This window comes from Oryx dammah, unplaced genomic scaffold (assembly GCF_014754425.2).
Source record: "Oryx dammah isolate SB20612 unplaced genomic scaffold, SCBI_Odam_1.1 HiC_scaffold_21, whole genome shotgun sequence".
NCBI lineage: Eukaryota > Metazoa > Chordata > Mammalia > Artiodactyla > Bovidae > Oryx > Oryx dammah.
The window spans coordinates 12,443,475-12,469,399 of record NW_024070205.1 but is presented as its reverse complement, the minus strand read 5'-3'; the positions used below and the strand labels follow the sequence as shown (position 1 = coordinate 12,469,399).

At 38.3% G+C, this 25,925-nt stretch overlaps 1 protein-coding gene across 2 annotated transcripts in view; it reads right to left on the bottom strand.

Annotated features, from left to right (window-relative positions):
• KCNK2 (potassium two pore domain channel subfamily K member 2) overlaps window positions 1-25,925 on the bottom strand; it is a 142,803-nt gene that overhangs the window by 68,987 nt on the left and 47,891 nt on the right. The window lies entirely within an intron of this gene.

Below are 25,925 nucleotides of genomic sequence, written 5' to 3'. Positions count from 1 at the left end.
AGTTGTTTAGAAATGAGTAATAGTTTAAAACATATGACCTCAAACTTGATTCAAAAATTTCCAAATATTATAAAATATCAATCCTAGATTTCAACTAATTAAGAATCCCTTTATACCACATAAGCTTTTAATGTAAAATCTTCTTATAAACAAGCACTCTAACAATCCCCAAAGTATAGCTAATGTTCCAATTAAACTAGATGATGAAAACTGAGGGAGTATAACACACAATAAAGTCAATGTTTTCATTCAGTTTACTTCTACCTCTCTGTGCTGCCAATGCTGTTGACTACAAAGCTTTTGTTGCCATTTATTAAGTGTGTATTGCCTTAAGAGTATTCAAATATGCTTAAATTATTAAACATTTAATAACAACTTAAAAATTTTTTTTCATTCAAGTATCTACCAAAAAGCAGTAAATGAAAACTTAAAATTATCAACCCGGTGAATTACAAATTGGCACTTGCCATCTACATTTACAAGGATTAAATCATGTGCAGCTGTTACTGCTGATTTTCAAAATCCCCTGCAAGGAGTTCAGAGTAGAGAGCAGAAATGAGGTGCTCTGTGCTCTGGGGAATCTGGCAGAACAGGTCTGCATATAGTCAGACATTTCCAGGAGCCAATTTTATGAGCCAAATTTTTGTATCTTTTCATGTCTAGAAAAGCACTAAAATCCTTAAATCTTTCATGGTGATGACTACTCCTTGTGACTAGCAGAAACCTTCTGCAAAAAAATAAATAATGTGCTTAATTACATATACTCCCCCTTCACCAAAATCACATATATACTGACCTTCCCCCCTACCTCTTTGCAGCAGCTTCTCAGAGCTATCTGAGAGGCTGCCTCTCAGGCTATCATCCTTATTTTGCCCCCAAATAAAACTTAACTTGCAACTCTTGTGTTGTGCATTTTTTTTAGTCGACAAATCTTTTTTTATTTTTTAAGCCTCCAGCTCAAAAGCTGCCTTACTACTTCTCAGACCCACCGACTGCTTGGAGAATATGATGTAAGCTGTCTACGCATTTAACTCATTTACCTTCCTATGCATTTACCTTGCATCTGCTCTTGTCTACTAATGCTTTGGAATGCTGAGCATCAGGGCAATATATACAAAAGATGCATCCAGGGCATGTGTGAAAAAGTCCCAAAAGTCTTGTAGCAAGGTAATTTGAAGAAGGAAAGGCCATCACAAAAGTTAGGTAGAATGTTTAACCTGGACTGTTTGGAAGAGTAGCATTTCTTAACACCATCCAAGATGGAACTCAACCATCTCAACCCTGTCTTCTATTCTAGCATCAATAGGCAGCATATCAATAACAAGAGAGACTGCAGGGTGGACTGTTTCGACCTGGATTCTCTGATTATTCCAGAGTCCTGCTAAGATTCAACACTTTTTCTATTGTCTCTCCAGATGAACAGAGGAGCCTGGGGGACTATAATCCATGGGGCAGCAAAGAGTCGGACACGACCAAGCCACTGAACCATCACCACCACTACCAGAGGAACAACCATGTGACCTGAAGTGGGCCAAGCATCTGAGTTATCCCACATCATCCCATTTTCTCTTTCTGCAGAAGAGGATAAGTATCTTCAGAGTTACAACCATGAGAAGTAACCTACCACCAGAAAGGATCAAGGATCAGAAAGAAAAGATACAATGAAAACGAATACTGACTGGGGTATCACTAAAAATAGGCTCTACCATTTAAAAAATAAAAAGCTTAAGTGTCCAAGGGCTCAATTTGACCTGCCCCACACGAGTTAAAAGGACATAAGAAACAAGACTCCAACTTTCCATCCATCACCGACAGATTTGGCCAGAAGAAACCAGAACATCTTCAGAAAAGGGGACAAAGGATTTCCTCAGAAATCCTGTTTAGGTCACCACATGAGATGGCCCCCAATCCAAAGAATTCTAGATGTAAAGAAAGCCGATCTACCTTTCACTGATCAAAAGACAGAGACCAGTTCCTTGTGGCATCTCTATGCTTCATCTTTATTATCTCCAAAGTTAGCAGACGGGAGAATGAAAGGAGTAGGGTTGAGGGATCCTGATATGACTCTTCTGGGAGTCTCTTCCTGCTTCATCTTCCAAACATGAACCTTCTCTCGATAACATTACGCTGATCTCTTCTGCTCAACCTGTGCCTCGGAGGTGGAAGCCCTCACACAGCCACCCAGCGTGCACACACAAAGCCACCGAGCAGTTTTCTGACATTAAGGACATGCCAGCAATGCCCTGGACATTTGCCCAAGTGAGAGGACCACATGGCTGTTCAAGGGATGTTCCTCGTGTTTTCTTCCCTGTCTTCCATAAAAGAAGATCAGTCTTCACTGCACGCATGTACCACCTTTTAAGCAATGAGTAGACCCGGGTTAAATGACTTGATACTGTTAATGGACTTATGAAAAGTATCTATTGACTCTAAGCAACACAGCACGCCAAGCTTGTAAAAGATTAATTTTAGTGCTTGTCTGGACTTCCTGACTCTTTCCCTTGGTTACTCAGCAGCATCTTCCTTGCCTCAGGGTGAAACAGACTGTTTTGGCAAGAAGAAAATGGAAAAGAAACAATATTAAGTTTTGTTGTAACTCCTAAATTAAGGTGTTCACACTCAAAATGCTTCGCCTGAGGAGAGCAGCTGTCAGTTTATAGCATCACATATGCTTGGCAACAAAGTTAAAGGACTGGCAGTCGATCCAGCTTCCGAAGAGCTTAAGGGAACAGACTAGACTGAAGATTGAAGGGGCCTGACTGTGGAAGAGGTTGGGTGGGGCAGAAACCAGAGGACAAGACCTGGGAGGAGACGAGGGCTCCATGGTATCTTGACCCTATCTTGAGAGATCAGTGGTTAAATTCTCAGGAATTCTATTGGTCAGCTGACTTCACACTGATAGCCTGAAATCAACTACAACAGACATATTTACACCTCAGAAATTGCCAAACACTACAATTTAGGACTTCCCCCTTTTCAGCTACTTAATATTGACCAATATAGTACAGAATAAGAGCCAAATTTAGGAGACTGTACATAATCTGTGCTAGAGATCTGCATGGAAGCTAAACCAATGCCTCTAGGCCAACCGCTGACATTTATAGGAATATATCATCAGAACAGCCATCACCTTGCCTTCACATCACTTTCAGGGAAGGGCCTTCTGCAGAAAGCTGCTGTAGGTCCATCGTTAGTGGAATACCTACATGAGGCCCATATATGCCACCCCCATCTGAACAGGTCCAAGTGAACATGTCACTTTTATGACAGAATTTATTAATACTACAAACAAATAAGACCCTTTTCAAATACTTTGCACACTTGCAATTATATAATTATTTGTAACAACTGATTTAATATCTATTATCTATATATATTCCTCACTTGACTATGAGTTCCATGAGTGTAGAGGTTGATTTATTATAGATATATATTTATTATTTCATGAGTTTATCATTTATGAGTTCCATGAGTACAGAGATCAATTTATTATTTATATATGTTAATAATAAATAATCATGCAAAATGCCAGACTGCATGAAGCACAAGCTGGAATCAAGATTGCAGGGTGAAATATCAATAACCTCAGATATGCAGATGACACCACTCTTATGGGAGAAAGTGAAGGGGAACTAAACAATCTCTTGATGAAAGGGAAAGAGGAGAGTGAAAAAGCTGACTTAAAACTCAACATTCAAAAAACGAAGATCATGGCCTCCAGTCCCATCACTCATGGCAAATAGATGGAGAAACAATGGAAACTGTGACAGATTTTATTTTGGGGGGCTCCCAAATCACTGCAGATGGTGATTGCAGCCATGAAATTAAAAGACGCTTGCTCCTTGGAAGAAAAGCTATGACCAACCTAGACAGCACATTAAAGAGCAGAGACATTACTTTGCCGATACAGGTCCGTATAGTCAAAGCTATGGTTTTTCCAGTAGTCAAGTATGGATGTTGAGAGTTGGACTATAAAGAAAGCTGAGCACCAGAGAATTAATGCTTTGAACTATGGTGTTGGAGAAGACTCTTGAGAGTCCCTTGGACTACAAGGAGATCCAACTAGTCCATCCTAAAGGAAATCAGTCCTGAATATTCATTGGAAGAACTGATGCTGAAGCTGAAGCTCCTGATGGGAAGAACTGGTTCAGTGGAAAAGACCCATATGCAATGAATATTTTACAACAGTTTTCAGTACAAAATAATGGAATTTTATAAAAGTAATAAAAGAAAGTAAAGAACCAATAATAGCTAAGAATATTTGGGGGGAAATGAGGTAGGAAGCTTTGCTCTACATGATATACATGCTGTGCTGTGCTTAGTCGCTCAGTCATGTCAAATTCTTTGCAGTCCCATGGACTATAGCCCGTCAGGCTTCTCTGTCCATGGGGATTCTCCAGGCAAGAATACTGCAGTGGGCTGCCATCCCCTCCTCCAAGGGATCTTCCCAACCAGCATGCAACCCAGGGCTCCTGCATTGCAGGCAGATTCTTTACCATCTGAGCCACCAGGGAAGGCCCTACATGATATCTACTATACAGCTATTAAAAAAGCAATCTGATTAACAATCTGTATAATTTCTTATAATTCTTTAAAAGTGATAAACAGAAAATAATTCTTATTGTGACAAAGGGTGACTATCTCAAAACATTCAATATCATACTTAATATTAAAGGACAATAAGAGGAATCCCCTTACAGTCGGGGGGAAAAATGTCCATTTCACAATTTACTTTTTTTAATTATTATTCTGAAAGTTCTAGCAGGCATAATGATAGTAAACATATAAAAGGAATGATTATTATAAAGAAGACAAATATATTAGTTGTAGGTGGAATTAAATATCTAGTAAGTATAGGAGATTATTAAAAATTATCAAATAGGTAAAAAGCTCAGTAAAATAGCTGAATGCGTGATAAATATGCAGAAACCAACAGCATTATACTACTTTAGCACAATCTCAAATTTGCTAATTGAAATGGAAAAATACCTTACTTTTACTATAAGGGAATTATGAAATACCTAAAAGTAATCTTATCAAGACATATGGAAGAGCTTTAGAGAACAGTTTGGGCTAGTGTAGAGTGCAATGCAACAAAACAGAAAAGAACAGAAAAGACCAGAATAAGGTTAGACATAGCACATTTTTTAAAGCATCATAAATTCAAAGTTGAATAATTATACAATTAATAAGGCTGAGAAAATTGACTACTATTTTGAAGAAAAATTCACCTTATATAAAAATAAGTACCATGCAGATGAAAGATACTTAACCAAACTGAACTACCTCCCTATTGATTTCCTCTGATTATGTTTCTTCCTTTACCTCAAATGCATGCCTTCCCCCTCCCACAACTCTTCACCTGGTTGATCCTTAAGATTCCACCATTACTTAGGTTAGGAATTAATTTCTCCAAGAAGCCTTGCTTGAGCCCTCACTATACAGCCCCAAGGTTGGGCTTGGTCCCCCTCCTGTATACACATTCCCTTTATCCTAAGAATCATCTCACTAGATTATAACCATCAGTTCCACAAGTAGAAGTTCTGTGAGGGACCATTCCTTGGTCCTCACTGTAGCCCTAGGGCTTTTCCTTTGGCCATCTAAAGTAAATATATTCTGGGATTCCCTGGTGGTCCGGTTGGTTAAGACTCCATACTGCCACTGAAGGGAGCATGGGTTTGATCCCTAGCTGGGGGACTAAGATCCTGCATGCTGAATTCACAGTACGACCAAATAATCAACAAGATAAAATTTAAATAACAACAACAAAAACAAAGCTCAATTCTAAAAAATAAAAATTGAAAAATATATATTCTTCCTGAAACTCCCTTTCAGGAAGGGAAACTGCAAGCCCTCTCTTCTTTCTATTCAGGCAGTTTCCATTTTTCAAATGTTGGTGATTTCAAGAATACTTGATTCACTTTCAGAGCTTAGACCTAAAATGCCTTCAAACAGCTGGTTTGTTGTGGCTCTCATGAAATGGTGGGGTTATGGAAAGATGTTCACAAAAGAATCCTTCTCCTGATTCTCGTTATTCCTTCAAAATCTCCTCTGTGCCTAAGTTGTTAGTTGAGGTTTCTCTTTATTGTGTTGACTTCTGAATAGTACATTTCCTTTAAAAATAATCAGATTAGCATGTTTAACTTCCCTCCCTCTGGTAATTCAGGATTTTGTTCTTAGTGGATGACTAGCAGATAACTAACATTTTCACTCACTTTGTCGTGCCATATTTTAAAAAGATTTTTAATCAGAGGATAATTGCTTGACAATGCTATGCTGGTTTCTGCCGTACAACATGAATCAGCCATATATGTGTGTAACCAAAAGAGCCAGCATGTATGTATATGGCTGGGTTGGGCTTTCTGTGTTATACAGTAGCTTCCCACTAGCTAGCTATTCACGCATGGTAGTGTAAATCCCGTTAAGACCCCAAAGCCATATAGCTCTGCAGGCAACGTCCCCAGTCCACGACAATCCTTCCATTCTCCTCCTCTGCTTCTCGATGGTTCTTCTGCCACTACCTCAGGCCATCCAGACAGCCTTACCATGGTCTTTTCTCAACCAAACCCATCTCACCACAGTTCATTCTCCCTAAAGCACAGTTAGGTGTTTATACTCAGTAATCTGTAAAACGCTTAGCCGTTCCAAGGCCTTTACTTACAAAGCACCATTCCCATTTCCCCAGACTCCCTGTTATGCAACTGTACTCCCTTCAGTAACACCAGAGTCATCATTACTCACTGAAAAAAAACTCAGCTCGCCTTTTTTGATTCCTTACACGTTTTATATTGTTTTCTCCTTCTAACTGGTACGAATGTGGCCCCTTCAATCATGATTTGAAATCTTTTCTGTCCTTTCTGTCCCCTTCACACATCACTTCCAATATACGGTCATTCCTCTCCCTTTCAGCCAGCTGTGATCTTGCTTCTTGGAACATCCATAACACTTGCTATTTCCTTTTCAGGGATTATACATGACTTTTACATGAATTCCTGCCATTTGGTTACATGCTTTTGTCTTTTTTCTAGATGACAAACTTCTTGGGAGCAGATATTTTTCTTTCCTTTACATACAAAAATGTGTAGCGCTCTGCTCAGAGCAGATGCCCAAGAAAATATATTGAATTAAGAAGAAACATCTATGGGTCTTATTAATATATTTTAATTAAATAAACATCCTCAGATCTAAATAGTTCTACTGTACTTTTTTACTCCTTTTAGTTTTATTTGGAGCTGACAAGTAAAAAGAGAGTTCCATATCTGTGCAAACTATATTTTTTAAAAAGTAACAACTAAAGTGGTATTTTAATATAAAACAACTTACATTATTTTAGATGCAGAAAAATATCAATAGAGTAGGGTATAAGGATAAAATACTGGAGGTAGGGTAAGAAGAACAGGGTAAATTTGGGGTGTCCTCTGTTAGCAACCTAAGAAAAAGAGGAAACTATTCAGAAAACAAAGTGAAATGATGATCACACCTGGTCTTTTTTATTTATTTGTTTTTTAATGATTTTTTTTCTCACGTGGAACATTTTTGAGCCTGTTACAATATTGCGTCTGTTTTATGTTTTGATTTTTTTGGCCTCAAGGCATGTGGGATCTTGGTTCCCCCACGAGGGATCGAACCCACACCCCCTGCAATGGAGATGAAGTCTTAACCACAGGACCACCAGGAAAGTCCTACACCTGGTCATTTTTAAAAAGTGAGTCAAACCCACAGCACTGACAGACAAGCTAACCGAACACTGAATAAGAAACAGTAGTTCTAGAAAAAATATGATTTTAATTAAGAGAACTAAACAATGTTTTGATAAAAGAAGTATTCATTTCAGGACTTTCACAAAGTAGTACATTGTTCTTCTAGGTCATTGTTTTTAAACCAAGGGTGCAGATCAGAATCACAGAGGGAATTTCAAAAATCCACCCCAGAACACCTAAATTCTTATCTTCCCCTGGGAGAGGAGGGGATTCTGTTCATGTATTTTTAAATATCTACAGATGTGATTCTGATTTACATTCTGTGACATGGGCATGGTTTTGTGGGTCTAAAGCTATTCAATATGGGGGGAGGGGTGTGGTAGGGCTCTTCAGGAGAAAAGAAAGCAAAATTAGGAAGCAAATTGTATGTAGGATGACCGTGATCAGAGTACCTCTTTTAGACCAGCCTATGGCATTACTTTATTACTCTATTTTCATTACCAAAAATAAAATAATAAAATAAAAATAAAATAACTGTCATTATCAATGATAAAAATAATGGCTAACACTATTTATTGACACACACACACACTCTTTTCCTCTCTCTCACTGCATCACAGATACAATGCTAGTCTCTTCATGAAAGTGAAAGTGTTAGTCACTTAGCCATCTCTACTTGCAACCCCATGGACTGTAGCCCGCCAGGCTCCTCTGTCCATGGGATTCTCCAGTCAAGAATACTGGAGTGGGTAGCCATTCCCTTCTCCAGGGGATCTTCTCGATCCAGGGATCGAACTCAGGTCTCCTGCACTGCAGGCAGATTCTTTACCATCTGAACCTCCAAGGAAGCCCAGGCGCTTCACGTGTGTGTACACTCCATTCAACTTTCACAACCCTATAAGAGAAGTACTGCTAATTATCTTCATTCAGAAACAAACAGGTTTACTGAAGTTATGTGTACAAGGTTAAACACTTACTAGACTTTAAGGCTGAAATTTAAACTATTAATTCAATCGCTTACAGCAAGTATTTAGAATTAAGGATCAAGGCTACAAGTATCATTCCTCAAACTTAAGGGATTTCTCAGTTAAATAACCAGTGAATATGAACCATCCCTGGACATACTATTCCGCCAATACTTGCTGATTTACATAGACTGGGAAAGAATGTATAGGAGCACCAGAACGATTGTGTCAGTTAAAGGAATTAAATTTTGACCTTTTGTTTCACCATTACTATCACCAGCTTTCCTCTTGGCCCAGAAGCCACCAGCCTGCAGTTCAAACAGTGTTTCACAAGATGGCTCCCTTGCTATCTTTAGTTGCAACTTACATCATAAAATCCTACATCCCAGTTGAATAATGGCAAATCTACAGGAAGCTCCCTAGTTCTTAAGTTGCTTGTTTTTATTTTTTGCTAACAAGATACAGTTATAAAAATCTACACCTGCAGGTAAAGGTTGGAGGGAAATTCTCTTGCAAAGTAATCTTGCCAAAGAGCAGTAGCCATCTACTTGTACATTGCTTCTAGCTTTTCACTTAATACACTGGAACTGCACCCTTTATCCTCTCACTGATTCAGATACGTGGGCGGAAGGAAAGAAATCCAGTGAGGGGAGTGGGAGCAAGAGAGCATATTTAAGTAGCACCAGAGCTTCAGCCACTGGTGAGAACAGCCTAGACCATACGGGTCAAGGGAGAAGTAAAACATCTCACCTCAACGTTCTTCTCAGTCCCCATATGCCTCTCCTAGTGAGAGCATCTAATTGTCCTGGATTAGATTCTCAGTGTTCAAAGAGGTGCATTTTGATAAAACACGACCACTCAATGTTGGTCAACAATTTCATCTGAAGCTCAAGCCAATAAAAAGAGATCTGTTCAAGGTGTAATGAAATGATATTTCTATAAATGGCAGCAAATTCACGTGCTATTTAACTGCCTCTTATTATCTGGTTCTCCTCTTATCCCAAGAGGGGAGAAAGATGATCCAACAGCATCAAGGAAGTGGCAAAAACTATTTCTTACCAAGAAAATTGAATAACTTACATTTTCCCACACATATAGAGACTGTAATCAAGAATCTGAACTATGACAAATGCATTTTCTGGAAATCATACTTTAAAGGTTATTGTTAAAAGAATTTTCCGATAAGAATTTGAGTATAATTTGATGTTATCTTCCTGGTCATACACGGCATCAAATGACAAATCATCAAAGCAATAAAGAAAACCGTACTGTCTACTGGAAAACATTCTGTCTTGGACCAAACCCTGGAAAACATTCTGTCTTGGACCAAACTCCGGTCTGGCTCTTCTGAGTTCTCTTTTGACTAAGCCTTGGGCTCCCATGTCCTTTTTTTATAAACTTCAGTTCTAGTAAGAATCCTGTGGAAGTTCAGTTTATCCAGAACTGCGCCCCCGACTCCCACTCTCAGTATTTGATCATCTTTTTTCCTTATCCTTCATCACTGCCCAGGTGATACCTGATCACCTCTGACAGGCCTTTAGCAAGAGTCTTGTTAGGGGGACTTCCCTGGTTGTCTGATGGTTAAGACTCTGCACTCACAATGCAGGGGGCCCAAGTTCGATCCCTGGTCAGGGAACTAGATCCCGCATGCTGCAACTGAGAGCCCACGCTAAGACCTGGTACAGCCATATTAAAGAAGAAAGAAAAACTCCTGTTAGGGTGGCTTGGTGAAAATCAGCCCCTTGTGTGTCCTCATGTCCCCTTTTAGTCTCTTTCTATCTATGGATTCCCCACCCTATGCTCTTTGGCTATAAATCCCTACTTTGCTTCGCCATATTCAGAGTTGAGCCCAGTCTCTCTGCCTTACTACAAAACTACTGCAGAGGTTCCTACAGCTATCACATGGCCCTGAATGAAGTCTGCCTTACCACTCTGATGAGTGTCACTGAATAAATCTTTTTTTTTTAACATTATAAGCAGTAAAATGATAAAACTATACAATACGTTTAAAAAGAATATATTAGACATAATAAGTGTAATTTTTTTCTCTTTTTCATTTTAGAGAGTTGGATCTTGGAAGACATTGATAATCTGAACTGCCAAGAAAGCTACGCTATCTTTGATATGCAATAATTTTCCTCAATTGCAAACAGACTCACTCAAATCTCCCTTCAAGGATATGGAGGACAATAGAGCATAGTGATTAAAACTGCAGGCTCTGGAGCCCCCCAAAATTGGGTTTGAATTCTAGCTTTGCCACTCTGTCACTGAGAAAGTTACTAAAAAATTTTTTGCAAAAACACTGTGCCTCTGTTTTCTCATCTGCGAAGAGTGATGAGGATTGTGTGATATACGACACAGGAAGGACACGCTATGGTGCTTGACACATGGCAAACAGCTGGTGAGTATCAGCTGGCCAATGCTACTTTTCTGCCATAAAGCTGGCTCAGGCTCTGCCACTGGTGCTCTGAATAGATGTCCATCTCACACACACCTCGGTTGCTCAGTCGTATCCACCTCTTTGCAACCCCATGGACTGTAGCCCACCAGGCTCCTCAGTCCATGGGATTTTCCAGGCAAGAGTACTGGAGTGGGTTGCCATTTCCTTCTTCAGGGGAATAAATGTCCACTGTTGATGAAAACAACGGTGGTAAAGATAGTGGTGCTTATGCTGACGCTACTTTTGCCACTGAAATGTGTTCAGAGTATGCGGGAGTTGAACCAATATTATCTTTCTCTTAAAAAAAATTTTATTGGAGTATAGTTGGTTTACAATATGGTATTAGTTACAGGTGTACAGCAAAGTGAGTCAGTTATACTTATGCATATGTCCACTCCATTTTAGATTTTTTTTCTCATATAGGTCATTTCAGAGTATTGAGTAGAGTTCCCTGTGCTATACAGTAGGTCCTTGTTGGTTATTCATTTTATATATACTAGTGTCCCAACCTCCCAATTTTTCCCTCCTCCCCTTCCCCGCCCCCCCACCTCCAGTAACCATAAGTTTATTATCTACATCTGTAACTCTATTTTTGTTTTATAGATAAGTTCTTATAACCATTTTTTTAGATTATACATATAAGTAATATTATATCACTTATATATTATATTATATATATATTATTCTATCACATATATTATAAGTGACCACTTATAATATATAAGTGATATTATATGTTATTTGTTTTTTTTCTGTCTGATCTATTCCACTCAATATAACAATCTCTAGGCCCATCTATGTTGCTGCAAATGGCATTATTTTGTTCCTTTTTTGTGGCTGAATAACATACCATGCTCTTTTTTCATGCTCTTCACTGGGAAGATTACACCATGGAACAAAAACAGTTATATGATACCAAGCAAATAATGAACAAAGTGCTCTGTATTACTGCAATTCACTGGTTATTGTCACAGCCAACCAGGCCTTGGCAGCTATTAGATATTTTATCCATCATTAGCAAGCAGCAAACGTAGTAACTGTATCACAGCAAAACCTACTGTTTTGGAGGAACTACTTCAACATCTCTCACAGGACCTCTGGATAGTATCTTATCTGAAATGGTCTATTATTTTTCTGTATTCACGCTATAAAGTACCACAAATAAAGGGGGAAAAGTCACCTTAGGTTAGTGACAAAATTATAAGATGTAAGAACTGAAATGGCAAATAGAATTCTAACCCCATGATTACACAAATACGAAAAGCTGAGACCAAGAAAATTGAAGTACTGGTGGTAATTAGGTAGCAGATGCTGAAGAGACGGAATGCAAAGTTTTTAAGTGCTGAGTGTCCATATTTAATACAATTTAAGTTAAAACTGAATTATGGTATAAGGATTTTTCTATGCTCGTCTTGGCTATTACCCTGGGGCAGTAATTCAAACCTCATCAACTACTGCAAGTGTCAAAAAGGGAAAGAAAGAGAAAGTGACAGCCAACCTACCTGAAAGATGTATGATTATCCAGATACTGAACCTGAGTGATGACAGCTGAAGTTGGGTCACTGAGATGAAAGAATATATCACCCAAACCATTAAGAGACATTGGGTAAATTCAATTTAAATTTAATACCCACCATTTTTTAAGATGCACCTCAGATATGAGATTAGATTTCCATGCATTTTTGATTTTGACAAATTAAATATCTTCAAACTAATTTATTTGTGTATGTTACTTTTTAAAAAAATACACTAAAAAATGAAAATTAAGGATGCTTATTTTCATGTCTAAAAATTTATATCCTCAATATCAAGAGAGTAAGGCCATTTATATAAAAGGTTTTCCACACATGGTAATGGCAGATATGCTTTACTTAATCCAATATTCACGAGTAACAAGTGTTGGAGGATCCATCAGAGCCCTGCACTTTTCAAGTTGATTTTCTCCAAATTACTTATACATTTTTCCAAAGGTAACAATGGCATCATTCATTCACCTAGAAAGGTAGAGTCCTGAAACAGTCCTTAACCATTAGGAGAGACAGGTGGACAGATACGATCAGTTCAGAAGGAATTTACAGTAAATCACATATATCCTGCTTTTCTCAACGTATAATGCAATAGAGGTCAGAGATTATGAATGTGGACCCTGCAGCCAAACCAGGTGGATTTAAAACCCCACTAAATGCCATCTACTCGCTGCATGACTCAGGCACATTATCTAAACTCTCAATGCCTCCCTTTGCTTATCCTAAAATGGGCATAATGACAGCAATACCTTACAGGTTGTTGTAGGGATGAAAATGTTTGAATATATACATAAAGTACTTAAAACAGTACCTAGCACATACTGAATGTTATGAAAGTGTTAGTCACTCGATTGTGACTGATTCTTTGCAATCCCAAGGACTGTAGCCCACCAGGCTCCTCTGTCCATGGAATTCTCCTGGGAAGAACAACTGGAGTGAGTTGCCATACCCGTCTCCAGGAGATCTTCCCGACCCAGGGATTGAACCTGGGTCTCCCACATTGCAGGCAGATTCTTTATCGTCTGCACCACCAGGGAAGCCCTACTGAGTGTTACACTTCTTTGCTATGACTGTGTTATTACATAAGGGACCATATAAAAGACAAGTATTTCAGTCTAATGCCACAGTTTTGCTGATTTTTCAATGTCTTTTGGGTTTTATGCATGTGTGTTAAGTTGCTGACTCTTTGCAACCCTGTGGACTGTAGTCCGCCAGGCTCCTCTGTCCATGGGATTCTCCAGGCAAAAATGGGAGTGGATTGCCACGCCCACCTCCAGGGGATCTTCTTGACCAGGGATGGAACCTGTCTCTCATGTCTCATGCACTGGCTTTATAGGTCTCACCAAGCTACACCTAGTGGAGTCTCAGTGGTAAAGAATCTACCTGTCAATGCGGCAGACCTGGGTATGATTCATGGGTTGGGAGGATACCCTGCAGAAGGAAAGGCAACTCACTCCAGTATTATTGCCCAGGAAATCCCGTGGACAGAGGAGCCCGGCCGGCTACAGCCCATGAGGTCACAAAGAGTCGGATATGACTTAGCGACCAAACAACAACTAATCTATGTCTATTACATAGTTCTGTCAAGCAACGATCAAAAGCTCAACTAATCCACCCAATAACTGTTGGTGATTCATCAATCATAGGCTATTAATTTTCATTGGTTCTGTTCTATCTAATGTTCTGCTTTACGTGGGTCATTTCCTATTGTGTCTAGAATTTATTTCCCACAGATAGTAGAAAATGTGCTCTTCTCAGCCTTGGGACTAGGAGAAGAGGGTGGGGAAAAGCCCATCCCCCAAACTCTGACCGGGAACATTTGAACTGGAAAGATGTATAAAAGGAACTTAACACTGAGAATCTATTATGAGGCAGAGACTGTGGTATCCTAGGCACTTTGGGTATGTTTTCCTCAACTAATTCCCAAAGTAACATTCTGGAAAAGGTGCCTTAAAACTTAGGACTCAGAAACGTTAAGTAAAACAGACATGAGCAATTGAAAGTGGCACAACCAGCATTTAAAATGCACATCTGTGCGACCTGGAAGTCTTTCCCAACTATGGAGACAGGCTGCCTGCTCCTGGATGTGATCCACTCTCCCTCCCCTGCCACAGACAGACATGCACACACACAGATAATTCCATTCACCTGTTTTAGATATATTTGACATTCATAGGGTTTAATCTAAAGGAAAGATTCAAGAGGTGGTAGACAGGGAAGGAGTATGACCACCACTGTTTCTCACCACCTGCATTCTTAATTTCTTATACAGTCTCATTTGAACTTGAAGCATGAACACACACACACACACACACTCACACACTCACACAAATAATTACAAGAAGGCCTCATCATGCCCGAAATGTGAATTCTTGAGAATATTTTTCTCTTTTCTATGATCTCTTTACAGCTATGAAGACTATCTCAGATTAAGTCCCATACCTTGATTTCAGTCTATTAGAAAACCTAATCCTGGAATGCAAGATTTTATTTTATTTTATACAAATTTATTAATTTTAATTGGAGGCTAATTACTTTACAATATTGTATTGGTTTTGCCATACATTTTAGTAAGAAATCAACAAGACACTCTTAAAGATAGCTCAGGATAATGGCTATAAAAACATGATTTCCTTGTTTCCATAACAATTCAGAGCCTCTAGAGAGAGAATATGGGAGGCTTTTCCACTTGGTAGAAGGCTGCTGCTGCTGCTAAGTCGCTTCAGTCATGTCCGACTCTGTGCGACCCCGTGGACTGCAGCCTACCAGGCTCCTCTGTCCATGGGATTTTCCAGGCAAGAGTACTGCAGTGGGGTGCCATTGCCTTCTCCCTGGTAGAAGGCAGTGCACTGAAATTACTAATTGGTAGCTAACTCTAGTTATGTTATCCTGCTACTAAGCCTGCCCACATTGAATTAAGTGGGAAGAACTTTTGAGGCCCCCATTCACACTCTACGTTCACAGTTTAGAAACACAAATCCAAAGCAAGAACAAATAACATAAAAACTGGAAAAGAAATATCATCTTTTAAACTCCTTTACAATTGTGCCTCCTATTCCCAGCCTATTTTCCTGGTCTAGTCTTTTTTTTTTTTTTCCTTTATCCAGTACCACTTTTTTTAATTGTTATATTTGCATGCTTCGCTTTTCTTGTTTTTGTTTTAATTTTTATGAAATACAGTTAATTTGGGGGCAGGGTGCTTCCCAGGTGGCGCTAGTGGTAAGGAACCTGCCTACCAGTGCAAGAGACCTAAGAGACACTGGTTCGATCCCTGGCTTGGGACGATCCCCTGGAGGAGGAACCGGCAGCCCACTCCAGTACTCTTGCCTGGAGAATCTCACTGACAGAGGAGCCTGATGAGCTACAGCCCATAGGGTCGCCAAGAGTTGCACATGACTGAAGCAACTTAGGACGCATACATACTTGATTTATAATTCTGTGTCAGTTTCAGTGCTCAGCAAAGTGATTCAGTTATACACGTGTGAGAGTGTGTGTGCGTATTCTTTTCAAGATTCTGGCTTTACAGGCCAAATAGCCTCTGCTGTACTATTCAACTCTGCCAACACAGTGTGTAGATAGCTCAAGTCAATACTGAAATAAACTGATGTAGCTGTGTTCTAATAATTACAGAACAGGAGGAAGGCTGGATTCTTAAAATCCAGAATGTCATGGCTGGGGATTGTAATACTCTAGTTTTCTAAAGCATAACATTTCTTCTCATGTTTACCGAAAACAATTCAGAATCTGCAGGATTTTGGAAGAACTGAAAATATTTGACACTATAATATCACTCAGAGCTCAGCAGTAACATAAGATTTTCTTATTTTTAGAAATGTGCTCTTACATGGTTTCTTTCTGACCACTGTACTCAGTTCTCTAAGCAGTTATTTTGTCCGCCGGCATCAACACCAGCATTTTACTACAATGTTTCTGACACAGTATTTTTTCTAAATTTTTCAAGTGCTACAAAATGTTACTTTCTATCAGTCTAAAATTTAAAATAGAAATTATTCAAGCCAATGGTTTTAAACTCTTCTAAGAATTATGGGACACTTTGAGAATCTAATGCACATTATGGGTCATCTCTCTGGAAAATAAGATTATAAACCCCTGAGGCTTACTGTTCCAGAGGTTCACAGAATTTGAGTCACAGAGCTCATTTCAACCTTTATTGGACAATGAGGAAAAATGGAGGAAAAAAAAGCATCTCCTTTTAAAATGATGAATTTTAATTGCATAGTAGTTAAGCATTATTAAATATCCTTTGAATTTTCATAAAATCCTGGGGGACAGGAAGCACAACTATTATTCACTTATTAGGAAATCATACGGACTAGTCACATGAGAAAATAATTCAGAGATGTTCAGTGATCTGGTCAAAAGTACACAGTGAATAATGTTAGAATCAGGACAAACCCGGGTCTTCTAATTACAAATTGTATTTTTTTTTCTTTGCTTTATGTTCTTTAGTCCAGTGCTTGGCAAATGTTTTCTATAAAGGGCCAGATAGTAAAATTTTCAGCTTTGCAGCCATACAGCCTCTGGTGCACTATTCAACTCTGCCATTATAGCATGAAGGTAGCCAAAGAGGGTACTAACATAAGTGGACATCGCCGTGTTCTAATTATATAACAGAAGCAAGGCTGGATTTTGCCCACAAGGTCATAGTTTGCTGACCCCTGCATTATTTCACTTCTACATCAAAGGTAAACTTAGTTGTTTAATTTATTTTCCTAAACGGTTTTACTGTTTTTGTATCATCATAATTTTGACCTTGATAAGTGATCATTAATAAAATGCAGTTGGCCCTCCATATCTTTGGTTTCTGTATCTGAAGATTTAATGAACCATGGATCAAAAATATTTGAAAAAATAAATTTCCAGAAAGTTACCAAAGGCAAAACTTGAATTTGGCAATTGCTGGCAACTATTTCCATAGCATTTATATTATATTTACAACTACTTACATAGCATTTACATTACATTAGGTATTAAAATTAATCTAGAAGTGATTTAAAGTATAATCTATAGGTTATATACAAACACTGTACTATTTTATATAAGAGAATTGAGCATCTATGGATTTGGGTACCTGTTGGGGTTCTGGAGTCAATTCTTCCATGTATATCAAAAGGTAACTGTACTCTAAATGCTAATGGAACCCTATGCAATATCACTAATAAGTGACAGCAAAATCTCTGCCAAGAAACTAAAACTAAAATTTTATATATTGATTCTTATTTTCATTTTGAGATAGTAACAGTGATGAAACACTGTAAGGTAAAAGTCACTCAGTCATGTCTGACTCTTTGCGACCCCGTGGACTATAACCTACTAGGCTTCTCTGTCCATGGGATTCTTCAGGCAAGAATACTGGAGTGGATTGCCATTTCCTTCTCCAGGGGATCTTCCCGACCCAGGGATTGAACCCGGGTCTTCCGCATTGGAGGCAGATGCTTTAACCTCTGAGCCACCAGGGAAGAAATGAAACACTGTAGAGGGAGGTAAATTTGGAACACAATCTCCTTCAGTAGCACAATATTAGATGTGAAAAATGAAAATCCTATTACAGTGATGGAGTTAAGGAGACACAATTTGAAAAAGCTAATTAAAATACAAACTATATTTTGTTATCATGTTTAATTACTTTGACTATCAAAGAACATTCAAGGAAGTATCTAATTAGTATATTTGCTTGTGGAAGTTAGTAGGGCTGTCACAAAATACCCTGGTTGTTCTGATCTCAGGGTAGGAGAGCACTTCCCCACCTATACTCTTGAAGGTAGTCTGGCTAATGTCATGTTGGTAAATACAGTGTGTTCACACACAAAGCATGATCAGCCAGTGGTCAGTTTTCCACACCCTCCTTCTTACAAGGGCAGGGCCCTCCCATTGATCCACACTGGACATACAATGTGATCAGGAAACAAACATTTAATTCTGTAAAGCAAATAAAATGTGAGGGTTGTTTACTACAGAAAATAACTTGGCAGATACTAATACAGAGGCACAGATTTTTTTAAATGATACAGAAAAGCATTTATACAAATAGTAGTTCAGTTGGTAAAGAATTGGCCTGCAATGTGGGAGACCCCGGTTTGATCCCTGGGTCAGGAAAATCCCCTGAAGAAGGGAATGGCTACCCACTCCAGTATTCTGGCCTGGAGAATTCCATGGACAAAGGAGCCTGGTGGGCTACAGTCCATGGGGTCACTAAGAGTCATATATGACTGTCCGACTTTCACTAACTTTTATTATTCTCAACTAATAGTTAACACCTTGCTTCATTACATATTATTCTGATGATCACATTTTAGAAAACCTAAATCTCATTAAAATCAACTCATTTTATTATATCAAACTACAAATTAACTAGATGAAGAAACTAGTCAAATCTAACACTGAGCATTGTGAGAATAACTGGTTTGAGCACACCTTAAGTATGTGAAGGCAACATTATAAATATTATAATAATTAAAATGAATGGATCAAATCTTTAAGAAAGAATGAACTTTCTTTGTTAACATTAGTAACATAAATAAATGTAATATAAAGTTTAATAATAAAAATTACCCCAGTAACAAAATTAGTTTCAATTTATTATACTGTCATTCAGTGTACAAACTGTTTCCACATACACTTTTATTTAACCTTCACAACAATTTTGATTGTGAGAAACATTAGCCTTCTTTGATAAAGAAGAAAGTTAAGGATAATAGAAGAATTTTGATTTGCTTAAAAGAACACAACCCTAGTTAGCAGTAAAGACAAAACCTAAACAACGTCTCTGAAATGAAATCTGATGTTCCTTCTCCTGCATCACTTCTTTAAAAAAAGAGGGAGAAATATTTTCATTCTGAGAGGTATAATGTAAGTAACACTAGCATGAATACATACAGAACTTCACTGACTTGCAGTATAATATTTATTAGGAGGTCATGTCTACATCTGGTTTTTTTAATGCATCAAATGAAATTTAAACAGAGTTTCTATTAAGACATCTACAGGTAGCAATGAAATGACCTATTAAAACCTGCATTGTTTGAACAGGAGCTGCTTAAGCGGATCATGATTTATTCCATACCCTCTCTTTTTCCTTCTCTTGCTGCTTGCCTTTGGAAATTCTTTGTTAGAATCTACAGTAAGGGAAGCTTAAACTTAGAGGAAAGGCACAACATATCAACCAAACTTGTCCACTTGTTTGTTGTTTTTGCTTTAAAAATAAAGTTAATAGGGAAAGAAGTTTAAGATGAGTAATTAACATGCATTTTTGAGACCTGTGGCATCGAAGAGTTGATGCTTTTGAACTGTGGTGTTGGAGAAGACTCTTGAGTCCCTTGGACAGCAAGGAGATCCAACCAGTCCATCCTAAAGGAAATCAGTCCTGAATATTCATTGGAAGGACTGATGATGAAGCGGAAGCTCCAATACTTTGTCCAGCTGATGCAAAGAGCTGACTCACTGGAAAAGACCCTGATGCTGAGAAAGATTGAAGGCAGAAGAAGGGGACGACAGAGGATGAGATGGCTGGATGGCATCATCGACTTAATGGACATGAGTTTGAGTAAGCTCCGGGAGTTGGTGGTAGACAGGGAGGCCTGGCGTGCTGCAGTCCATGGGGTTGCAAAGAGTCAGATAAGACTGAGCGACTGAACTGAACTGAACTGTGACTTTCAAAAGTTTATATGATCAATATTTCCTTCAGTGGTACTTTAGAACCAAAAGATGTGTGCCTGGAATTATTTTCTGTTTAAAATTAATTATTTGCATTGTACCTTATGTGCACACAAACCATAATAATTACTCATGAACCTCATTTGGCACAGGTACTTCTTTTGCATATATCATGTTATAATTTCAGTACCACATAAATAACAATGCCAATTTCCAAGAGTAAGATTGCACAAGTCTAGATTTTTTTTTTTAAGGATTGGGAAGAAAACAAATATGTAGTATAATTACTAGCTTAAAGTAGACAGGCCCAGACAAATGTTATTACATTCCTTCCCTATCAAATGCAGTACTTGAGACAATTTTTAAAAAATGTTTTTCTGATAATCATCCCACCTATAGTTTTAATCACATTCTGAGCAATACTTGCATATTTAGGGGTCAATCAGATGTTCTTTAAAACCTATAATGTATGACAAACGTGCTGCATGTTAGTGGTTGGGAAAGGAGAAAAGACAAGATTAAAAATAGATTCTGTATTTATTCAGGGCATGAACTTCATGACAATTCTTTGCTTCCAACTTTAAGGTAATTTCACAATCACACGGTTTAACAGTGATTGCTTTCCAGAAGATTAAAAGTATGTTAATGCAAACTTTTCAAAAGTAGACAGAAATACATAAAAGTTTATTTGTTGCAGAATATAAGCAATTTCTGCCTTGAATACACCCAAGATATGGATGACTACTACCCTAATACCACAGCCCTCCTCTCACTGGCACTTCTAGTTTCTTTTATATCTACACTTTCTTGCTCTGTATTCTACTACCTCAAAATAACAATAATAAACACTGCCTCACTCCTGGGAAGACTACATCCATAACACTACTAGATCACTCCTGGGAAGATTACATCTATAACACTCCTTTCAACTAGCATAGTATTCTAAATACTCAGTGCTCTGAATTAAACCTCTTTGTGGATGACTAACATACATACTAACATACATAATGAGAAAAGAAGATGACTAATCTATTTCATTATTATTGCTTTAGAGTCTTTAACACTATTTAAGTAAAAATTCTGCTTTATTGTCTATCAAATATAATCTTACACTCTGCAAACTTAACTACTGTTCAGAAGGCATTTTTCTTCTCTGAGAAAGAAATGCATTTTAACTTAGAAAGTAAACCTATGTGAAGATTTTGAATGGTAGGAACATATATATATACACAAATATCTTGAGACAGGTTTTCCTTTTGTTCATTTTAGTAGATTAGAAGAGAAACAGAGCATCAATGACCCAAAACAATTTCTTAATTTCAACTTCTGAATTTCAACTGTATAGCATTAGAATTACAGATTTTGGAAAAAGAATAATCTACTTTAACAAACTGGTATAAAGAAAAATGCAAGGAGATTGTGGAGTCAGAGCTGGAAGTCACCTTGCAAGATAATTCATCTTTTAAGCTGCCTGAAAGAAGTTCAGCTTTCCTTTAAAATGGGTTCCCAAAATCCAATATGCAGTTCTCAGAAAATATCCAAGAGAGTAGTGAAATGCCACCAAATTACGAGTATACCAAATAAATAAGATAGCACCTAACAACCAAAGCTGCAATGACATCACCCCCAGGAAAGTGCTGGCTGTCAAATTCTACACCCCACTACCTTAAGTCTGCTCATTTCCAAGTTCAGTTAGTGGTTTCACGAGATAACAAAATTGTACAGAAAAGCTCTTACAACTTTTTTCTCACCTTTTAAGCTATAGTTTTTTGTTGCTGTTGTTTGTTTTTTATCATGTCCAACAGGAAGGCCCTAGATTCCCTGATAAAGATATGCATAAGGCTTTACACTTTTCAATATACTTTTGGCATTTTCAAAATTGACCTTTTCTTTTTATCAGGAATTGTTTGTTTAAACTACTCTCTAGTTTTTTCTCCTTTTGGTCTACTCAAGTAAGCATTATGCTAAACAGGTGAAACAGGAGCTCGCAGAAAATCTGTGACTATTGTCCTAACAGTGTCAGCAATTCAATAATTCAATCAAGGTATAAGGAAATTGAGAGACTCGGTGGCTGGTTCAAAACACAGAAAAGCTAAACACAGAAATTATATACTTGAATCCAATCTCTATAACTCAAGGGGAAGAAAACAAGAGTCCTTTGTAAATCCAAGAAACATGACTCTGAGGAAATGTTTTCCATAAGACCTAACATGATGCTTTGAGATCTTGAAGTTGCTATAGACCATAGAGCTATCTTGTTATTCTCATTCTGACACTCAGAGATCATGATGATTCAGTGATAAGCTTGGGCAAATCCTGGCTCTGGCATTTCAATTTACTTTCCACTGGGGAAAATTTCATTATATTTTAATGCCTTCTGGGAACAAAATCACCTTACATCTTATTCTAATCTTTAAATTGACCTCAAAATAGAATACAGTTTTCCATTACATCACTTTTGCCAACAGACTTTCCTAGAGTTTAAGTGATTTCTTATTAGCTTTAAAATAACTTAAAATTTAAAACATTAAACTTCCCATGGCACTATTCTCAGAGACAAGTATATTTCTATTCATAAACTCTCTTTTGAAAAAAAAAATTTTATGGGAATATAGTTGATTTACAATGTTGTATCAATTTCAAAAAACAGTTATACATACACATATATCCACTCTTTTTGCTAGATTATTTTCCCATATGGGCCATTACAGAGTACTGAGTAGAGTTTCCTGAGCTATACAGTAGGTCCTTATTAAGAGTCTTTTCCAATGAGTCAACTCTTTGCATGAGGTGGCCAAAGTACTAGAGTTTCAGCTTCAGCATCAGTCCCTCCAAAGAAATCCCAGGGCTGATCTCCTTCAGAATGGACTGGTTGGATATCCTTGCAGTCCAAGGGACTCTCAAGAGTCTTCTCCAACACCACAGTTCAAAAGCATCAATTCTTCGGCGCTCAGCTTTCTTCACAGCCCAACTCTCACATCCATACATGACCACAGGAAAAACCATAGCCTTGACTAGACGGACCTTTGTTGGCAAAGTAATGTCTCTGGTTTTCAATATGCTATCTAGGTTGGTCATAACTTTTCTTCCAAGGAGTAAGCGTCTTTTAATTTCATGGCTGCAATCACCATCTGCAGTGATTTTGGGGCCCCCCAAAAATAAAGTCTGACACTGTTTCCACTGTTTCCCCATCTATTTCCCATGAAGTGATGGGACCAGATGCCATGATCTTCGTTTTCTGAATGTTGAGCTTTAAGCCAACTTTTTCACTCTCCTCTTTCATCAAGAGGCTTTTTAGCTCCTCTTCACTTTCTGCCATAAGGGTGTTGTCATCTGCATATCTGAGGTTATTGATATTTCGTTACCTATTTTATATATGGTAGTGTGTATATGTCAGTCCCAAACCCCCAGTATATCCCTCTCCCCTCCCTTATCCCCTGGTGACTGTAAGTTTGTTTTCTACATTCATGACTCTACTTTTCTTTTGTAAATAAGTTCATATATACTCTTTTGTTTTAGATCCCCTTCCCCATATAAGCTATCTCATATGACATCTGTCTTTCTGTGTCTGACTTACTTCACTCAGCATGACAATCTCTATGTTGCTTTCTCTCTTATGGATTAATGCAATAACCTTCGCAATGGCCTTCCTGCTTTCCATTTTGCCCTCTGAACAGCAACATGAGTCACATTAGGACTCTCTTCTGCTGAAATTTTTCCTTGGCTTCCCATTGAATTGAGGATATTGTCACAACTATCAAGTCCTAACATGCTCCGGCCCCCGTTCATCTTGCTAACCTTGCTTCTTCTTTGCCACGCTGTGCCCTCTGCCTGAACTCATCTCTGCCTACTCTGCTTCCTGACTTGGGCTTCCCGGGTGGCTCAGCAGTAAAGAATCCACCTGCCAAGGCTTGCCAATTGCAGGAGGTGCAGGTTCGATCCCTGGGTCGAGAAGATGTCCCTGGAGAAGGAGACAGCAACCCACTCCAGTGTTCTTGCCTGGGAAATCCCACGGACAAAAGAGCTTGGTGGGTTACAGTTCATGGGGCTGCAAAGAGTTGGACACAACTGAGCCCACACGCATGTATGTTGGTTTCCTGGCTGATTTTGTTTCATCCTTTAATCTTTAGCTTAACTGTTACCTGCTCTGAGAGCTCTTGAATCAGTCTGCTCTAGAGCACCTCCCACTCCTTGCCCTGGCTCCACAATCGACTCTCCACCACACACATGAACTTTTATGGAGCACTTATCACCACTGATTTTGTTTTTCAGGGCACTGACTGATTTTGGGTTTCCTCAAAGCCAAGCGCTCCAGGAGGGAGCCTGTTTAACTTGTCTTTCTAGTCTGTCTGAATTAAAGAATAAACCAACAAATAAATTTGAGGAAGGAAAACAACTAAAATGAAGCTTCCTAAGACAACAACATGTATAAAATTTCAGCCATTAAAAAAATCAATTTATTTATTTTAATTGACCATTTTTTAAAACTTCTTTTTCTTCACAGCATCAACTAGCACTGCCTACGAACTGTACTGACCTGCTGCCTAAATATTCAATAGTCAACATTTTGACACCTCTCTCTTCATTGCATTAATCCCCGAGGCCTGTTGATTCTTGCATCTATTTATTTCAACCTTTTGTCCTAATCCCATTTCTCAACACCAGCTCCAATCCTCCCAGTCAATACTCTGACTCTTCTGTGGATCACAGTAAAGGCCTCTTAACTATTCCCTCACTGTCGGTCTCTACATATTCTATTCCAGACAGATGCATCTTCTAAGGTTACTTTTAACCTATCAACTCATTTTCAAAACAAACAAAAAAATCCTTTGTTCTTAGTACAGTAGGTCCAAACTTCTCAAAAACCAAATTATATTCAACTGTGTTCTTCCCATTTGAATCAGTCAATAACATTTCCCACTACCCGGTTAAACAATTCCTCCAGTCTACCTGAATACTTCTCTGTCTTCAAAATAAGTCAGGCTCATTCTCTCTTTGGTATTTTTGCTTGGCTATCTCACAGACCAGGAGGCTTTTATTCCCTCCACCAATCTAAACCAAAACATTTTCTTCAAAGCATAGCCCAAACCCAACTTCTTTAATTAAGCCTTTTCCCCCTGTTCTAGCCCACATGTTCTTTCCTTTTTCTCTTCTTATAGCACTGAAACAATCATTCCATGTAATATTTGATTCTACAAGACCTATTTCTGTCATTATTCCATTATTTCCTAACCATAAATTTTATCTCTCAAATTAGATTGCAAACCAAAACTGTGTTCTTATTTCCTTTTACACTCCCAGCAGCAGCAAAACTAGCGTAGATTTCAGTAGGAGCTACTATGTTGACTTGATTTACACAGTCTTAAAGATGAATCCCTTCAACTACAAACAGCCATTTTGGATGGCCTATAACTCCTAAATGGGCTTCCCAGGTTGTTCAGTGGTAAAGAATCTGCCTGCAATGCAGGGGGTGCAGGTTCGATCCCTGGGTGAGGAAGATTCCCCTAGAGGAGGAAATGGAAACCCACTCTAGTATTTCTGCCTGGGAAATCCCATGGACAAAGGAGTCTGGTGGGCTACAGTCCATAGTGCTGAAAAAGAATTGGATATGACTGAGCAA